Source organism: Neofelis nebulosa, chromosome 1, assembly GCF_028018385.1.
Source record: "Neofelis nebulosa isolate mNeoNeb1 chromosome 1, mNeoNeb1.pri, whole genome shotgun sequence".
Lineage (NCBI taxonomy): Eukaryota > Metazoa > Chordata > Mammalia > Carnivora > Felidae > Neofelis > Neofelis nebulosa.
The window spans coordinates 121,826,740-121,844,027 of NC_080782.1; the positions used below are offsets into that span (position 1 = coordinate 121,826,740).

Below are 17,288 nucleotides of genomic sequence, written 5' to 3' on the forward strand. Positions count from 1 at the left end.
TTCATCGCCTCTGTTACCTCCTGGCCTTTCCTTCTTCTACTGGAGAGGCAGTCAGATGCGGGGTGTGGAGGCCCCCGTTTTAGCAATTGTAAAGAACGTCTTGTCGAAAATCTCTCAACATGTCTTGTTGTAGGATGGAAGCATATCCTGAGTTGGCCACTTTAAAGTCTTTTTATACTGGAGATCAAGAGAAAGACCTCTGGTGACTAATTAGGAGTCCTACATTTGCCAGACTATTACAGCCCCAAAGTCAGTGTTTCCCCGGAGTCAAGGTCCCTTTCTCTTCCTGGCCAGTCCCACATCCTGCTGGGCCTGCGTTGGCTACTCATGTTTCTCATTATCTCTCCCCCATCCTCTTTAAAGGCTTCTCACTCCACCCAGGGGTTTTATTTTTAAACTTGCACAGTAATGCTAGGGCTGAACAGGACACACTGCCCACATTCACGGGAAACTGGGCTGCCTGGAAAAGCAGCCCCCTTTTCGGAGACTTCCTTCCTCCCTCTCTCCCTCCGTTCCTTTCATCTTCATCGGGCACCTTCTCCATGAGGGGCTCTGCCAGAGAACACAACAACAAAGTGAAAGATCCGGTTCTGCCCTTGGGGCGCTTACATTCTAACAGGGTAGGGAAGACCGGGGATAGACAGACGGACTATGTAAACACACACCAAATAAGCCAACAAATAAACAAACGAAATAGGTAGAAATTTGTTAAGATCTACTCTATAAAAGGGACATACAAGGCACCGGAACAAGAGAAGCTGTTACAAATTAGGTAGACAGGGAAAGCCTCTCTAAGGTGGTGATGCAGAAGAGAAGACCAAAAGAATGAGGGGCGCCATGGGTGCAAAGAGTAAAGTGAAGAATATTCTTTGTGGAAGGAAGACAATGGGGTAAGGCCCTGAGGTGAACAAGTGCTTGGTGTGTTCTAGAATCCAGCAGAAGGCCAGGATACTTCAAGCATCATGGACAGGGGGAAATGGTCAAAGTGGAGAAGTACGCAAAGAACAGATTATGCAGACATGTGGAATCATGCAGAAAGTTGGGGCTTTTTTTCTGAGGGCAGTGGAAAGTCACTGGGGATTAGAATTAGGGGGTGACATGCAATGATTGACTTTTAAGACTCTTATTGGGTCCTGGGTGGAGAGCAGATCTTAAGAGGGGCAGGATAAACAGCAGGGCGTGAGGTAGGAGGCCTCAGAATCATGCAGGAAGCAGATGATGGTGGCTAGTCTGGAGCAAGGCAGTACCACAGCTAGAAACTTCTTGGAAGAGCCTGCCACTAGACAGTTTCCTTACGAAGAGTCATAAGACAGTATCCCACACTCATAAGACACAACAGAACACTAGGCCCCAAAGGCAAGAGGCAGTCAACATAAGCAGTAGAGTTTAAATATCCTATTGTCTGTCACTAGCCATATGTATTAGGTTTCCAAACCCAATTAAGTAGATCTTTGTTCAATCATGGCTCCCACGACTTCTGAAAGGTATAAATGCTCCTGTACACCATGGCAGCTCTCTCTGTCCTTTACAGCTTTGCCTTGGATAGGAGGCCAAATGGCTTTGACCAAGTGATCTCACCTACATGCAAAATTCAAAGGTGACTTTATATGCCTGAATGACTTCAATAGGGGTCTCTTCTGTCCAGGAAAAACATAACTATTTTTACTCTTTGGAAGAAAGTAGATGAGAAACAAAACAGAATGGCAATGGAGCCATTCAACAGAGAGTGACAACAGTAGTTATTATCTGGTGTGTACTTCAAGGCACTTTACTTGTAGCAACTCATTTAATCCTCCAAAAGACTGATGAGGTAGGTACCACTCTTGATCCTTTTTGCTGAGAATGGAGATAAGGCTTAAGGGGAAGTGATGTCGGAGTACAAGTGGCAAAGTCAGGGCTCTCAGGCTGGTTGACTCCTATTGGCTGAATGAACTCCTAATGACCAGGGCTCAGGAGCTGTCTGCTTTGTGACTACTCTGTTTTAAAAATTGCATTGAGGGGTGCCTGGGTGGCTCCATTGGTTAAGTGACCGACTTCAGCTCAGGTCATGATCTTGCAGTTCGTGAGTTCAAACCCCGCATGGGGCTCTGTCCTGACAGCTCAGAGCCTGGAGACTGCTTCAGATTCTGTGCTCCCACTCTCTCCACCCTTCCCCTGCTCACGCTCTGTATCTCTCTGTCTCTCAATAATAAATAAATATTAAAGAAAAAAAATTTTTTTAATTGCATTGAGGGGTGCCCGGGTGGCTCAGTGGGTTAAGCATCTGACTCTTGATTTTGGCTCAGGTCATGATCTCACAGTTTGTGAGTCTGAGCCCTCTGGTGAGGGCTCTGCCCTGACAGTGCAAATCCTGCTTGTGATTATCTCTCCCCGCCCCCACCCCGTCAATAAATAAATAAACTTAAAAAAAAAACACAATAAAAAACTCCATTGAAAAAGACCTGAAGGAGATCATCCAAAATGTTAGTGAAGCAGGGATATGAGTAGATTTTCTTTTTTGTTATTATTTCTTTTTAAATTTGTTTTAACGTTTATTTATTTTTGAGAGAGAGGGAGACAGAGAGAGAGAGAACATGAGCAGGGGAGAGGCAGAGAGAGAGGGAGACACAGAATCTGAAGCAGGCTCCAGGCTCTGAGCTGTCAGCACAGAGCCCAAGGCAGGGCTCAAACCCACGAATCGCGAGATCGTGACCTGAGCTGAAGTGGAACGCTTAACTGACTGAGCCACCCAGACATCCCTATAATTCTTTTTTAATGTTTGGAATACATAGTGCCTGGTACACAGTGAATACTCAAAAATAATTTATTTACTGAAATTATTGGGTTAATAAGTTACTTAAAAATTACTTTTACATCATTAATATATTTCATTATAGGAAATGTAAGAAATACCGGAAAAAAAATTTACCCATTATCCAGAGAAAATCATTGTTAAAATATTGGTAATATGGATGTCCTTCTAGTCCTTTTCCTGTATTTATGTGTGTCTGTTTCTGTCTGTCCCTATCTATGCATATAGATAGTATGTGTGTAAAACAAAAATGGGATCATACAGTACTTACAGGCTTTTAACTTACTTTTTCACTTGGCAATATATCATGGGCATTCTCCGTTGCATTTTATATTCTTTTAAAATAGAATTCTTAATGGTGGCAGTGCATTCCCCTATAATCTATTTAATGAGCCCTACATTATTGCATATTCAGTTTGTGGTACCCATATTAATAATGCTGTCTTGAACTTCCTTCCAAAAAACCTTTACGCACACCTATATTACTTATCAAAGAAAGAAGAGCATTATATATTGAAATACAAAGAGAGAAAGATACCTATCTTGGGGTTTTTTGGGGGTAGGCCAACTAGCATATTTCTTGCATCTGTCCTTCAGAATTCAAGCAAAGGCGATGTCAGTTACCATACCCTCCGTTTTCCCAGTCTTGTCATTACTCACCTCTCAAGCATGTTTCCGGTGCAGTTGTGTCTCAATGCAGGTAGATTTAGAAAAATCCTAGGGGCGCCTGGGTGGCTCAGTCGGTTGAGCGTCCGACTTCGGCTCAGGTCATGATCTCGCGGTCCGTGAGTTCAAGCCCCGCGTCGGGCTCTGTGCTGACTGCTCAGAGCCTGGAGCCTGCTTCAGATTCTGTGTCTCCCTCTCTCTCTGACCCTCCCCTGTTCATGCTGTATCTCTCTCTGTCTCAAAAATAAATAAGCATTAAAAAAAATTTAAAAAAAAAAAAAAAAGAAAAATCCCAGTTGTGGCTACAGTGTGGGCCCTGGCGTTACGCAGCCAGGCATAAGTTCCAATCCTACCCCTAACCAGATATGTGACTCCGGGTAAGTCCATTTTTCTGAGCCTTAGTTACTTGGTGTGTAAATGGCATATCCCCTGGAGGATACAACGAAGTAAACCAGGTAAAGCTCTCTTAAGTATGTGCCCAGCCTAGAAGGAATGCTCATAAAATGGTGATTACTATTATTATAAAGATAGAGGAAGAGTTTTCTCCAAAGTTCAGTGCTTTGGAAGACTCCCTCCCAACCTACATTGCAGGATCCCAGTAACATGAACTTAACTTAAAAAAAAATAAATTAAAAAAATCACTGAACATACCCTCTGGCTATATTACCCTTTTCCTCTTTGTAAGACTAAAGTGTTAAAAAACAATTAACTTTTTTCCCCCTTCCTTGCCAAAAGCCAGGTTTGTTGGATTAGAGATATATTTAAATTACGTTGTTCACAGCTGCATTTAGCATTTAGCCAGCTGTGTTTTATAAATGTCTATCCTAAAATAAAAACAAAGCAGGCAAAAAAAAAAAAAAAAAAAGCAGAACTGTCTACATCGACCTTAAACTCCTCTCAGTGTTCTATAACAAAACAGAAATTATCTAACTCCTAAAACACAGACCACAGAAAGAACTGACCTGAGTTGTATATTGTACACTGTTAACACAGACACACTGTTGGCACATAGTAGGTGCTCACTGAACCTTGTTGAATATATTTATTGAATACACATTTTCCTTGCAGACAGCAAGTGGGTGAGAAATAAATCAGTATATTCACTTCATCTAAATACTGTCAGTGCCTATTTGGAGGGGCAAAAGAAGAGGGTAGAAGATTGAGTGAACAGATGCTTTTTGAGTCTGTAAATGGAGTGTTGGGAAACTTTACCCTCCTAATTCAAGGCTCGTGAGATACATTTATGATCCCGACGGGACTGTGTAGGGATTTCTCTAACCTGCCGTCAAGAGCACATATGATAAAGCATTTCTGATGGCCAGACCAAGTTTTTACATTTTGTCTAACTATGGGAAACGCTCTGGAAAATATTAGTGTATGTGCAATAGTGTATCCTCAATATCAAAATGGCTCGAGAGATCATGGGGAACACGTATGATTATAAGGCAACCCACCACTGGGCCAAGGCATTAATTACAGGGCAAACCCCTAAAGACAAATAACTATGAGGCACCCCACAATTTCCAAAGAAATAACTGGAAGGGCTGGAACTGCCAGCATCTACTGCTCTTAGGCATTTCTCTCTTCAGATGCTTGGCTGGTACTGGTGGACTGCCTTCCCGCACAAGAGCTCATGCTGTGGGTGATTCAAAGATACAATGTGTTCTTTGCTTTCATACATAAGCTAGGGGAGGAGAGAGACAAGCCAACAACTCCATGGAAACTTAGAAAGAATGAAATGATTGCTAGGCAAAACACTGCATGGGTCCTTGAAGGGAGGAAAGACCTTATTTACTGGAGATATCACAGAACGCTTTGCAATGGAGAGGTTAACATTTGATAGAGGCATTGAAGGATGAGAAGAGTTGTAATTAGCAGCAACTGGAAGGGAAGGGCATTCCAGGCTGGGGAACAGCATACACTAACCACGAAGGCCCGAGAATACTTGGTATGCAACAAGGAGAGGGAGAGCCCCAGACTGATGAGACGGGGAAGGATAAAGTAGGAGGTGGGGCTTTTCAGACCAGATCTGGGGTCAGTGAAATGCTTTGCAAAGGACTTTGGGCAATGGGAAGCAATGGAAGGTTTCTGATAACGGAAGCACTGACACACGCAGGTCCTCTGTTAGAAGAAAGGCTTCAGAGGCAGCAGAAAAAGAGATTGGAACAACAAAGCTTGGAGGCAGGAGACCAATCCTGAAGCTCTGTCTTCCATTTTCCACCTGCTTAACCTCCGTAGTTGTGCACAGTGTGGACCAGTGCCAGCCTCCCCCTTGGAAGCCGTGATCCTGTACCTTTGGGCCTGCCTCCTGTGGCTTCTCTGAGAGAAGGGTCTTACATTGCAGATCTTGGAGACCGCGGGGCATCCCCTGCCTCTGTTCACTTCCCTCCTCAGGCTCCGGTTTATTCTCCCTTGAAGATCCCACCTCACTCCTCTCCTGCATCTGCCCCCAACTCTGGCCCCTCTGCAGAGCCCTACTGTCACTGCGGGCCCCACCCTTAGCTCCGTACCGATGGGCGACTCTTATTTCAGACGTAGCACACACCATAGGTAGCTAGCTCATGTCTGCTCTGCACAATGGGATTCTCCTGGTTACATCCACTCTGTCGGTAAACAGCGCTCCATCCCTGTCCCCTTCCTGCACACTCTGAGTCATCATCTGATGATCCCTTTGCTAAGTTCCCATCATCTGCCAAATCCTCCTCATTGTCCTCCCCAAGTGGTTTTGGACCCATCATCTGCCTTCTACTCTCACAGCTCTAGTTTAGGACCTTCTATTTCAATTCAGCAACTCTTTACAGAGCACCAGGGACTGTGGTGAGGATATGACACTGCACAGGAAGCACATGGCCCCTGCCCTTGACTAGCTTACAGTTTAGTAAAGAAGATGAGCATTAAGCAACGACTTGAAGACTGATGAACGTTTCAGGGAGGGAAACACAGAGCACCGTGCCCCTTGGCCTCCGCTCTGCCTCTGCCCTGCCCTCTCCCAGCACTGCCATTTTCCTATAAGCTGTTACCGAAAGCATCTTCCAAATTCCCTTCTTGGAAATCTCCACTGGCTCCCCAGGGCTTGCAGAGAAGAGTGCAAACTCTTCAGAACGGCATGGAGGTCCTCTGTGATCTGACTCCACATGAGTGTGCGGGGACCCTGTGAGTCCTACACATCCCCCTGCCCAGCAGAACCTGTCCTCCTGCGGGGAAAAGGCCACCTCCACTCCCCATGCCTGGGCCTCTGTTCAAGCTATCCTGGGATCCCGTGTCCATATGCATGAAGCCAATGTGTTCTTCTGGTTGAGCTCCCACTGCTTCCACCAAATCTTCCACGGCCCCTTCTCCCTCAGGCTTTCACCCCCCGCCACGGCATTTACCGCAATCGGTCTCATTTACAATTTCACTTCCCACCCTCCATCAAGGACAGGGAGTTGGTCTTATTTGTCTGAAAAATCATAACAAAAATAATAGCTAAACCTACCAGATGCTTTACAGGCAACAGGAGTCATGTGCTTCACCCTTTAAAAAAAAGTTTTTTAATTTATTTTTTAAATTTACTTAGAGAAAGAGAGAGAGAGAGAGAGAGAGAGAGAATCCCAAACAGACTTTGTGCTGCCAGCGCAGAGCCCCATATGGGGATCGATCTAATGAACTGTGAGATCATGATCTGAGCCGAAACCAAGAGTCAGACGCTTAACCAGCTGAGCCACCCAGGTGCCCTACCTTGTTGCATCTTTATAACAAGCACGGGGGTGGGGGGTGGACACTATCCCTGGTCTCACTGTACAAGCTAACTTTCTGGATTTAAATCCAGGAATCCTGACCTGGGAGCCCATGCCTTTGACCGTCACTCCACCTTTATTCCCTCACTGGGTTTTGTTAGGTCCCTTATACGTAATGAAGGTCACTCCATATTAAGTGAACGGGGACAGTGACAACCAGGGCAGTGAACCTCAAGGTCACGCTACAAATCACAATGTCTGAGAGATGTCAAAGGCAGAGCAGTGAGTGACCACACCTCACATGTATTAACTAGGTTACAGAAGTGGGTTTCAAAGAGAAGCTGTTTTGACTGATGCGGGGGCAAAGGACTGGGTGACAGCTCGTGGCATCCCGATTGGTTTAATCTGATTTGATTCGGGAGGTGACTTGGCCCTCTTATGCAGCCCTGTAACACAGGTGCCCTGAGCAGAGCACTCTCCTGTCACACAGTCACCTCGCCTCTCTGCCTGAGCCTGTGAGGAGATACTTAACAAGGGCAACACCCTCTCCCCAACTCACTGGACTGGACCTGTCTGTTTCCTTAAGGAGAGAAGAGTGGAGCCCAGGCCCTCCCCTGAGGGCCTGCCCTGCTCAGCTCCAGACAGACCTGCCTTTGTGAGTAAGGGCAGGACCTCTGTGGCATCCTACTGCATGGGAGCGGGGCCAGAGGGGAGAGCCAGGATGGGAAGGTTGGGAAAGGGGACGAGCTGCTTGCCCAGAGGGCTATGCACAGGCAGCCACCATGAGACCAGCCAGGGTGCCTCCTCCATCCTTTGTGGGCACAAACAGGGGAGTGTATGAACAGGCAAGAGCCAGCCCTGGAGGGCCGGGAGGAATGTGGCCCCAGGTTCCAAAGCCTGGCCGTACAAGGCACTTTGATCTTTCATATCCCCCGGAAGAAAACCTCTGCAGTGTGGACATGTGGCAAAGGAGAAAGCCCACTCCTTTCTATCTACTGCTCGGAGGGACTGCCAGGTGCCCAGCCTTTCTTTGCCTTCTTCCTTCGCCTGGCTTGAGTTTTGCTCATCTTGTTACAGTCTGGACATCTTTCTGATGCCACACTGTCTTCCATATGCTGGCTTAAATGCCGCATTTTGGGGATGGGGATATGTCTGACAATATACAGATGGGCAGATAGACAGATAAATAAATCATTGTAGGGAACCTCGTGCAGGAGGCCATGCTTTCTAGTCTCGATGGGACTAGGTTCAGCGATGCCACACTACGGCTGCTTGTGTGAAACCTTACACCCCAACCCAGCCAGCACACTGCACTACACCCTTAAGATTTCTAAGTGAGCAGAAACACATTTTGAGAGGCTGGGACTTTTTTGACCTACTCCTAAGACCATGAGAGCCACTCTGTTGTGTTGCAAATCCAGCAAAAAAGTCCTAATTCCACAGCTTCCTCCAGGAGCATCCACAGGGCCCCTGCTGCTGTTCCAGGTCTGATTCCATGATAACTGGACCTGGAGGGGAAACCAGTGGCTGTTAGAGATAAAGAACTTTCACTGGGGCGCCTGGGTGGCTCAGTCGATTAACCGTCCAACCCTTGATCATGGCTCAGGTCATGATCTCATGGTTCATGAGTTCGAGCCCCACATTAGGCTTGCTGCTGTCTGTATGCACAGAGCCTGCTTTTCAGATCCTCTGTCCCCCTCTCCGCACCTCCCCTGCTCATACTGTCTTTCTCTCTCTCAAAAATAAACATTAAAAAAAAAAACCCTATTATTAAGAAGAAAAAAAAAAAAAGAACTTTCATCAAATCCCATCCTAGAATCACTCAGGTTACACTGGAATTTCCACTGGCAGAGCCGTACGTAGAAGTCTGGGTATTCCTGCCCCTGGGATGGATCCGACGAGGCAGGCCAGTTATTAAAGGTACAGCAAGGCAGACTGCAGGAGCGGGTCTCCCCTCAGAAGAGAAAGGCTTGCCACAGAGCCAATCTGGGGAAGAGTCATTAGTTCCCGCTTCTGTCCTCATGATGGGAGGAGAAATATCAGGGGTGAAGAAAGGAACTGGCAGAGACTCTCTGGGCAGCCTCCCCGGAGGAAAACCTGTTTATAGCGCTTGCAGAGGAAGTCTGGGCAATGTTTTCAGAACCATGGAGAACTTTGTTTGTTTCTTTTATATTTTGTAAAGTTTATTTATTTATTTTTGAAAGAGAGAGAGAGCAGAAACTGGGGAGGGGCAGAGAGAGAGAGGGAGACACAGAATCCGAAGCAGGCTCCAGGCTCTGAGCTGCCAGTGCAGAGCCTGACGCAGGGCTCAAACCCACGAACCAGAAGAGCATGACCTGAGCTGAAGTCACATACTTAACCAACTGGGCCACCCAGGCCCAGGCCCATAGAGAATTGGATAGGAATAGAGAATTCGGATGGGCAACACCAGGGAGATTGGAGATATGGGGAGGTTCTGGTGTGTGAGTTATTGATGTGATAAATGTAGACCTTGACTGATTTTGATAAGCCAGTCTCATTAGGGAGAGGTAAAAGGCACTTGTAGGCTACTGCAGGTTGAGGGACAGAAGCAGATAGCTGGGCGAAGTGGGCAAGTGTGCAAGACAAGACAGGAGGATGACAGGACAGAGAAGAGCCTCGCTGGGGAGCTCTTGGGTCATTAATTGCTTGAGAAACCCCAGCCAGGATCTGTGGTGGTCTTTTCCAAGGGAGATGACTGTGCCCTCTTTTCCAAGGGAAACAGTTCCTAAACAAATGTGTCCAGAGATGCCAAAGTCCTAAGGAGGGGAGTGCTGGAGAGACAGAAAGCTGGCTCAGGAAGAAGGATGGCAGTGGGGGAGATGGTTCAAGGCCTTAGGCTGCAGTCCTAGATACCCACCATCGCACAACAGGAGGGCTGATTTGGGTTCTGAGATCCCTGCCCACCCAGAGTCCGAGCTGGCTGTTTTGTGGTGGGGCTCCCCAGGTATCTCAGGAATAATAATAATAATAACACTTTTTAGAAATTGTGATCTTGTTATCTAAGTCAATGCTTCCATTTAATTATTACTCTTGTCATCATCATTATTCAATGTATATACAACTGCAGTACTTTGCTAAGCACTTTACAGAACTCTGTGCCATTGAATCCTCACATAAATCTAGGAGGGTGCGTCATACTGTTATCCCCCTTATAGAGGAGAGGACACCAAGGTTCAGAGAGGTGATGTCACATGACCCTGGTCTCATTGTGATTAGTAGCCAAGTCAAGACTAACCCTCAGTGGGGCTGACTCCAGGACCCAGGCTCCTGTCCCCCAGGGAAAAGGCTCAGCCAGCTAGAGTCAAGAATGAAACCTCTAGACATTGATGGAACCATGAATCTAGCACAGGTAGAATAACCACAAAACACCACAACTGCCTTTTACTGGACGTCTACTTCCCTATTTCATCAAATTTAAGACACCGTAAACTGAATCATACACCATCATTTTACATACAACTGTGAAAAAAAATGCTGTACTTCCTGATTTTAGAGGTGGTAAAACACCCACAGAAAAGTGCCTCTGAGGCTTGGGAAGCATTCTAGGTGCCATACTGCTAGGAGCTTTGCCTCTACTATCTCGTTTCATCTCAATAACAGTCCTTTCTTCTCACCCCTGCTTTTACAGACGAGGCACAGGGTTCAGTGTGGTGCAGCCAGTGTGCATGTTCAGTGACACAGAGCCAGGGAGCCACAGAGCCTGGGCAGCGTCCTGGGCCAAAGTCCCTGCCCTTGATCAGCAGGCGAGATGGCCTCTGAAGGAGATGGGTTATCTTTGTCATCTGGTCCTCCTGGTGGGTGGACAGCTGGGCAAATCAAAAACACAATAGAGGCGACTGACCTCAAGAATAAAGAAAACCTCACCTCGTTCATCTGTGCCTGGGTTCACTCTAATTCTCAAGCTTCCCTGAACTCCGGGAGTGTGTCTTCTAGTTGTAAAGTCAGTTGTAAACTTACAGCTTCTAGTTGTAAAGCCAACCCCTTTAGGAAGATCCTCCAAGATCTTTATTTTCTAGCTCATAAGCCTTCTGGGTCTCGGTTCTATCTCTGACCCATCTTTCCTTCTCCCCAAGCTCTAGTTAGCAATTTGCTCTGGATTCTGTGGCGTCATCCTTGACCCTGAACTTTATTCTGCCCACATCTTCCTTGTCTCCTCCCATCTCTTGAAGTGTCTAAACTCTCTGACCCTGCCTTGCCTTGTGCAAGAGCCATGTTCATGTCTCAGTCAGTTCCTAGCCCTGTTTTACATCTCCTTCTCATTACAGGTTTTCTAGAAACCCTGTGTATTAAAATGAAAACATGGGGGTCGGAGCGCCTGGGTGGCTCAGTCGGTTGGGTGGCCGACTACAGCTCAGGTCATGATATCACGGTCTGTGAGTTCGAGCCCCGCATCCGGCTCTGTGCTGACCGCTCAGAGCCTGGAGCCTGCTTCTGATTCTATCTCCCTCTCTCTCTGCCCCTTCCCTGCTTGCTCTCTGTCTTTCTCTCTCAAAAATAATGAACATTAAAAAAATTTAAAAAAGAAAAAAGAAAACATGGGGCAAGACAGAGGTGGAATGAGGAGGTTGTATGTGTAGGAAAAGTCAACTGCATGAGTTTTCTTGCTTTAATTTTTGACCCCAAGACCTCCATCACCCACCATGGGCTGCGTATCTACAAGCCCGCCTCTCGGGTTCCCAACTGTGTCATCATTGTATATCTTCTCGCCCTGTATCTTGACCCCTTGGTTATCCTTCCCATAATTTTCCATTGTGAAGAAGGCTGTTGTACGGTAATGAAATCTTCCCCATCCCTTTGAAACACCCTTGTTCCCTCCCCTCCCAGCCACTGAGTCACTCTTTCCCTTCATATCTCTTCCCGAAGACTTCCCGACACTGGACATGAAGGATGGTACTTGGCACTTTCCCCTTTCTCAATACTACCCTCCACCTCAACAAGAACTTAAAATCACAGCTTGGAATTGCTCCTTGGAACCAGCAAATGCACTGGAAAATGCCGTTTTCTTTTTGTCTCGCCTGACCTTCTTCTCACTCACCCCCAATCCTTTAGAATCTGTCTTCTTTTTCTTTGCATGACTGTCTCAGCTCAGCCTAAATGCCCACAAAGCCCCAATAAGGGCAACTTTAACAAAATCCCCACTTTCTGTGTATGTAAACCTCCAGTGAATGTTAGATATTACTTGTTTTCAGATTTGATCAAAGTGCTAGACCTGCTCAGGACAGGTTTCCTTTGCTTCAAGCTCCCCCAGGGCAGAGACATGTGTGTTTCATTCATTCACTCCATACACCATGAGGCTGCAGTAGACATGTCCTGAGTGAATGATGCCTATAGCAGTCATCTCATGCCTAGCTGGGATTTTGTGTCCATTTGGTATGTGAGTTCCATGACATGGAACAGGTTAAACATGGTGGATATAACAACCAACAAAACAAAAGTTCCTGCTCTCTTGGAACTTACTTTCTAATGGGAAATAACAGTTTAAAAATCATTAAATAGGGGCACCTGGGTGGCTCAGTCACTTGAGGGTCTGACCCTTGACTATAGCTCAGGTCATTATCTCATGGTTGTGGACTTGAGCCCCGAGTTGGGCTCCATGCTGAGCGTGGAGCCTGCTTAAGATTCTTTCTCTCTCTCCCTCTCTCTCTCTCTTTGCCTCTTCCTCTCCCTCTCCTACTGTCCCTCTGCCCCTCTCTCCTGCTTGTGCTCTTTCCCTCTAAAAACGAATCAACCTAAAAAAATAAATAAAAATCATTAAATAGATGTCTAGCTACCTAACACTGGATCTAAAAAGTGTGTTGGAAAAAGTCCTAAAATAACTGGAAGTTGAATTCATATTTGTCCTAGGAGAGCTAAGGAACTGGAAAAGACATTCAGTTAGAGAGATGAGAACATCTTTTAACAGCTTTCTTGAGATACAATTTACATACCACACAATTTACTCACTTCAAGTGTTCGATGCAATGGCTTTCACTATATTCACAGAGTTGTGCAACTATTGCCATTAAATAATTTCAGGACACTCACCACACTAAAAATAACCCACCCCTATGAAGCAATCACTCGTCATTCTACCCCTTCCCAGCCCCTGGCAACCACCAATCTACTTTCTGCCTGTATGGATTTGCCTACTCTGGACACTTCATACAAATGAATCACACAAAATATAGTACTGCATGGCAGCTTCTTTCACACAGCATAACGTCTTCAAGGTTCACTCATGTCATAGCATGTTATCAGTACTTCCTTCCTTTTTACAGCCCCGTAATATTCCATCGTATGGACATACCACATTTTGTTTCTCTATTCGTCATTTGAAGGCCATTTGTGTTGTTTCTACCTTTTGGCTTTATGAATAATGCTGCTATGAACATTAGTGTACATGTTTCTGTATGAACGTATGTTTCATTTCTCTTGGGTATATCCCTAGGAGTGGGATTGTACTTTCATATGGTAACCCTATGGGTGACCACTCGAGGAACTGTCAAACTGGTTTCCAAAGTGGCTATACCAATTTTACATTTCCATCAGCAATGGAAGAGAGCTCCGATTCCCCCACATCTTTGCCAACATTTGTTATTAACCATCTTTTGATTGCAGCCGTTCTAGCGGATGTGAAATAGTATCACATTGTAGTTTTAATCCACATTTCCCTCATGGCTAATGATGTTGAGCATCTTTTCACATGAGGAGAATACAGTTGACACTTGAACATGGGCTGACCTCCCATGCAGTTGAAAATCCATGTATAACTTTTGATTCCCCCAAAACTTAACTACTAATAGCATACTGTGGACTGGGAGCCTGAATGATAATGTGAAGAGTCAATGCACATTTTGTATGTTATCTACTGTATTCTTACAATTAATCAAGCTAGAGAAAAGAACATGCTAATAAGAACATCATAAGGAAGAGAAAACATATGTGGAAAAACTCACATATAAGTGGACCTGCACAGTTTAACCCCATGTCGTTCAAAGAGTTCAAGTGTATTTACATTACGTCCGTGAGGCAGCTACTGACCTGGTTCTCGGCACAGTGCCTGTATGTCAGGTGCTCAATCACAGTTGTTGAATGAACACATGCATGAATGAAACAAAGGAAAATGCCTTGAAGGACAATGATTCCTTTAGCTATGGTAGGCCTGGGAGAGGCATGGCTGCCTGAGGGAGAAAATAAGGCAAATATGAAGCTATGTATCTTGATCCCTCCCACCCCATCCTGCTGCCTTTAAACCATGCTCCACTTGGAGTCTCCTTGCCCAGAGCCTGGGTCAGGGGACCTGTCACACAGCGCCAGAGAAGGAAAAGGGAACAGAGAATAAAGAGGACAGTCAGCTCAGCTGCCAAGATTTGTGAAGAGAAGACTTGCAAAATTGCTTGAGCTCCCATTTAACACAGCAGTCTGGTGGACAGATCGTGGTGTTTCTACCACTGTGTAGGGGATGCCATCTGCCACGGGAGCATCCAAAGATGGAGGTGGAAAAGAAGGTGTGTGTGTGTGCGTGTGGGGGAATGCGGGGTGGAGGTGGCTTGCCCGTGGAAACATCCCGATGAGCCGAGCGTAGGATGGCTGGCCCTGTAACATGGGGAGGGCTGGAGGGTTGAGAGTATGGGTGAGTATGATCCAGGGGCAAGTGGGCGTAGTTCATACTCTGTATCTCCTGTGATTCCTGCATGATGCAGATGCTGAGATGACAGCCAGAGGCCACTGTGGGGTGACCCGGCTGTGGGGCCAGGGGGTGACCTCCTGGCTGGGGAAACAAGGAGCCCATGGCCAACAGGAGCTGGTCAGCCAAGGAGCCTCCCTGAGTTCTGACTGCAACAAGAGAGACCAGGACCTCAACTTGAGCCGTAAAGGCGGTGAGTAGGCAGTGATAGGGCAGGCAAAGGGTTCCACGCTGAGACCTTGGGCCCCAGAGGCCTATGAATGAGTGTCTCAGCTCTTCCAGTGAGAGACTCAGGGACCTCCACTCCTCTTACTGCTAGATGATACTTCCAAAAGCAGCGGGAGGGCGGCCAAAGGGGAGGGAATCTCAGGGGCAGAGTAGTGCCTAACAGGACTGCTTAAAATCTTTTTTTTTTTTTTAAGATTATTTATTTATTTTGAGAGAGAGAGAGAGAGAGCGCATGAGCAGGGGAGGAGCAGAGAGAGAGGGAGAGAGAGAATCCCAAGCAGGCTCCAGGCTGTCAGCACAGAGTCCGACGTGAGGCTTGACCCCAAGAACCATGACATCATGACCTGAGCTGGCATCAACAATTGGATGCTCAACTGACCGAGCCACCTAGGTGCCCCAGGACTGTTTAAATTCTTATACTGGACAAGACTGAACTGTTTTTCAGCCACCTAAGAGCTGAGGTCCTGTGAGGAAGCCCAGATTACAGGCAAATGGAGAGAAACTACAGCCATACTGTGTGACCTGCCATCTGGACCTGTTTATGGCCAGTTAGCACAGGCTTGAACCAGGCTAACGTAGGGCAGTGGGAGCAGGGAGATGTTCAGAATGTGAATGAAGTCTGTTGTGCGTTGTGTCTGTGGCCACTTCTGTGGGCCTGCTATGGAGCCAGGGAGCGTATGAGCAAGAGAATTTCTTTTCTTCAACCAGAAAAATAGCTTGAAGTGCATGTCCTTTGTCGTCTTTGGCTAGGATTCTCTTAGAAGCTTTTGGAGGCATTTGGATGGGCTGAGCTAAAGAAACATCAGTCCTGTGACAGCGGCACCTCCCAGTTTTTGAGTCCTAACTTTGTTTCAGGTGCTCTGCTCTTATACGTGTCATTGAATCCTCCCAGCCACCCTCTGAGAGTAGGTACTGTTATTAGTCATATTTTACAGGTAAAGACATTGAGGGCTTGGTGAGGTTTCCCAGGATCTACTGTGGGGAGTGGCTGGACCAGTATTTGAACACAGGGATCTAGCTGCATAGGCTGGACGTTTAAGCACAGTGTATATTGCCTCTCGTTTTCCTGCCTTAAAAAATTCCCTTAGAATTGAAACAAGATCTGGTTAAGAGCTGTTTATTGAAGGAAAAATGTAAAATGTTATTGTTTTCTTAATTTCTAAGGAAAAAATGTTTGCCCAGAATATAGTGAATAATATTACATTAACTTTATATGGTGACAGATGGTAATTACACTTATTGTGGTGAGCCTTTTGTAACACATGTAATTGTTGAATCACTACATTGTATGCCTAAAACTAATATATTATTGCATGTCAACTATACTTCAATTCAAAAAAGACCTGCCCATTTCACAATAATAAGGATGAATAGATAGAAAAACTGACATGTAACTAAAGTGGTAGAGAACCTGAGTGAGAATTCTTTTTAGTCACTCTTCTCCAGCACTAACCAACTCCTGCGAAGTCAAAGCCTCAGCTTTGTTGGTTATAAAATTATCCCCCAAAGACAAAAGACTCAGTTCAGCTTAAAGCATGTGTGTTTTTACTCACCCATCTATCCATCCATCCATCCATCCACCCACCTATCTATCCATCATCTACCCACCCATCCACCCCCCCACCCATGTATCTGTCCATCCATTTATCCATCCATCCACCCACCCACCCACTCACCTATCCCTCCAGTTACCCATCCATCCATCCATCCATCCATCCAGTTTTTCATCTCACAGTTATTGAGCCTACTACCTGCCAGGCACTGGGGACCCAAATGAACAACTGGGGACCCAGTTTGAACTGCTCTCATTGAGAAGATCACAGTTAGGGCAGAAGCACCCCCAAGGACAAGGTATACAAGTACTAGATGATGGTTCAGCCTGCGTGGAGTGCAGAGTAGACAGGAAAAGGGAGTGAAGAGAGGCCAGAATGAGAAGGAGGAATTTTGTTTAGAATCTTTTCTCCCTTCAGGTTTCAGGTTAAATGTCATCTCCTCAAGGAGTCTTGCCTGACCATTTATTCTAAAGTTGGATTTACTCTTTATTCTCTTAGTTCCTTGGTATTGAATTTTTCCTTGTCCTTTAATGTGTGTGGTGCATGTTGAGGGTGGGGAGTCTATAAGGACTCAGTTACAATGTGGTCCCATAAGGGCAGGGACCACCACTTATTTTCACAAAAGTATCTTCAAGGCCTGACAAATC

The 17,288-nt window shown here is 46.0% G+C and overlaps 1 protein-coding gene and 1 long non-coding RNA gene across 3 annotated transcripts in view; one reads left to right on the forward strand and one right to left on the reverse strand.

Moving 5' to 3' along the window:
• The window catches only part of LOC131513846 (uncharacterized), a 73,266-nt gene that overhangs the window by 9,096 nt on the left and 46,882 nt on the right, over positions 1-17,288 (reverse strand). The gene's annotated exons all lie outside the window — the stretch shown is intronic.
• Positions 1-17,288, forward strand: part of FGF1 (fibroblast growth factor 1) — an 89,066-nt gene that overhangs the window by 5,290 nt on the left and 66,488 nt on the right. The window contains exon 1 of one of the 2 annotated variants that reach the window (XM_058733131.1): positions 14,657-14,681. The exons of the other annotated variant lie outside the window; for it this stretch is intronic. The gene's annotated coding sequence lies outside the window, so the exon portion shown is untranslated. Of the gene's footprint in view, positions 1-14,656; positions 14,682-17,288 lie in introns of those variants that run through there. 2 annotated transcript variants of the gene reach the window in all.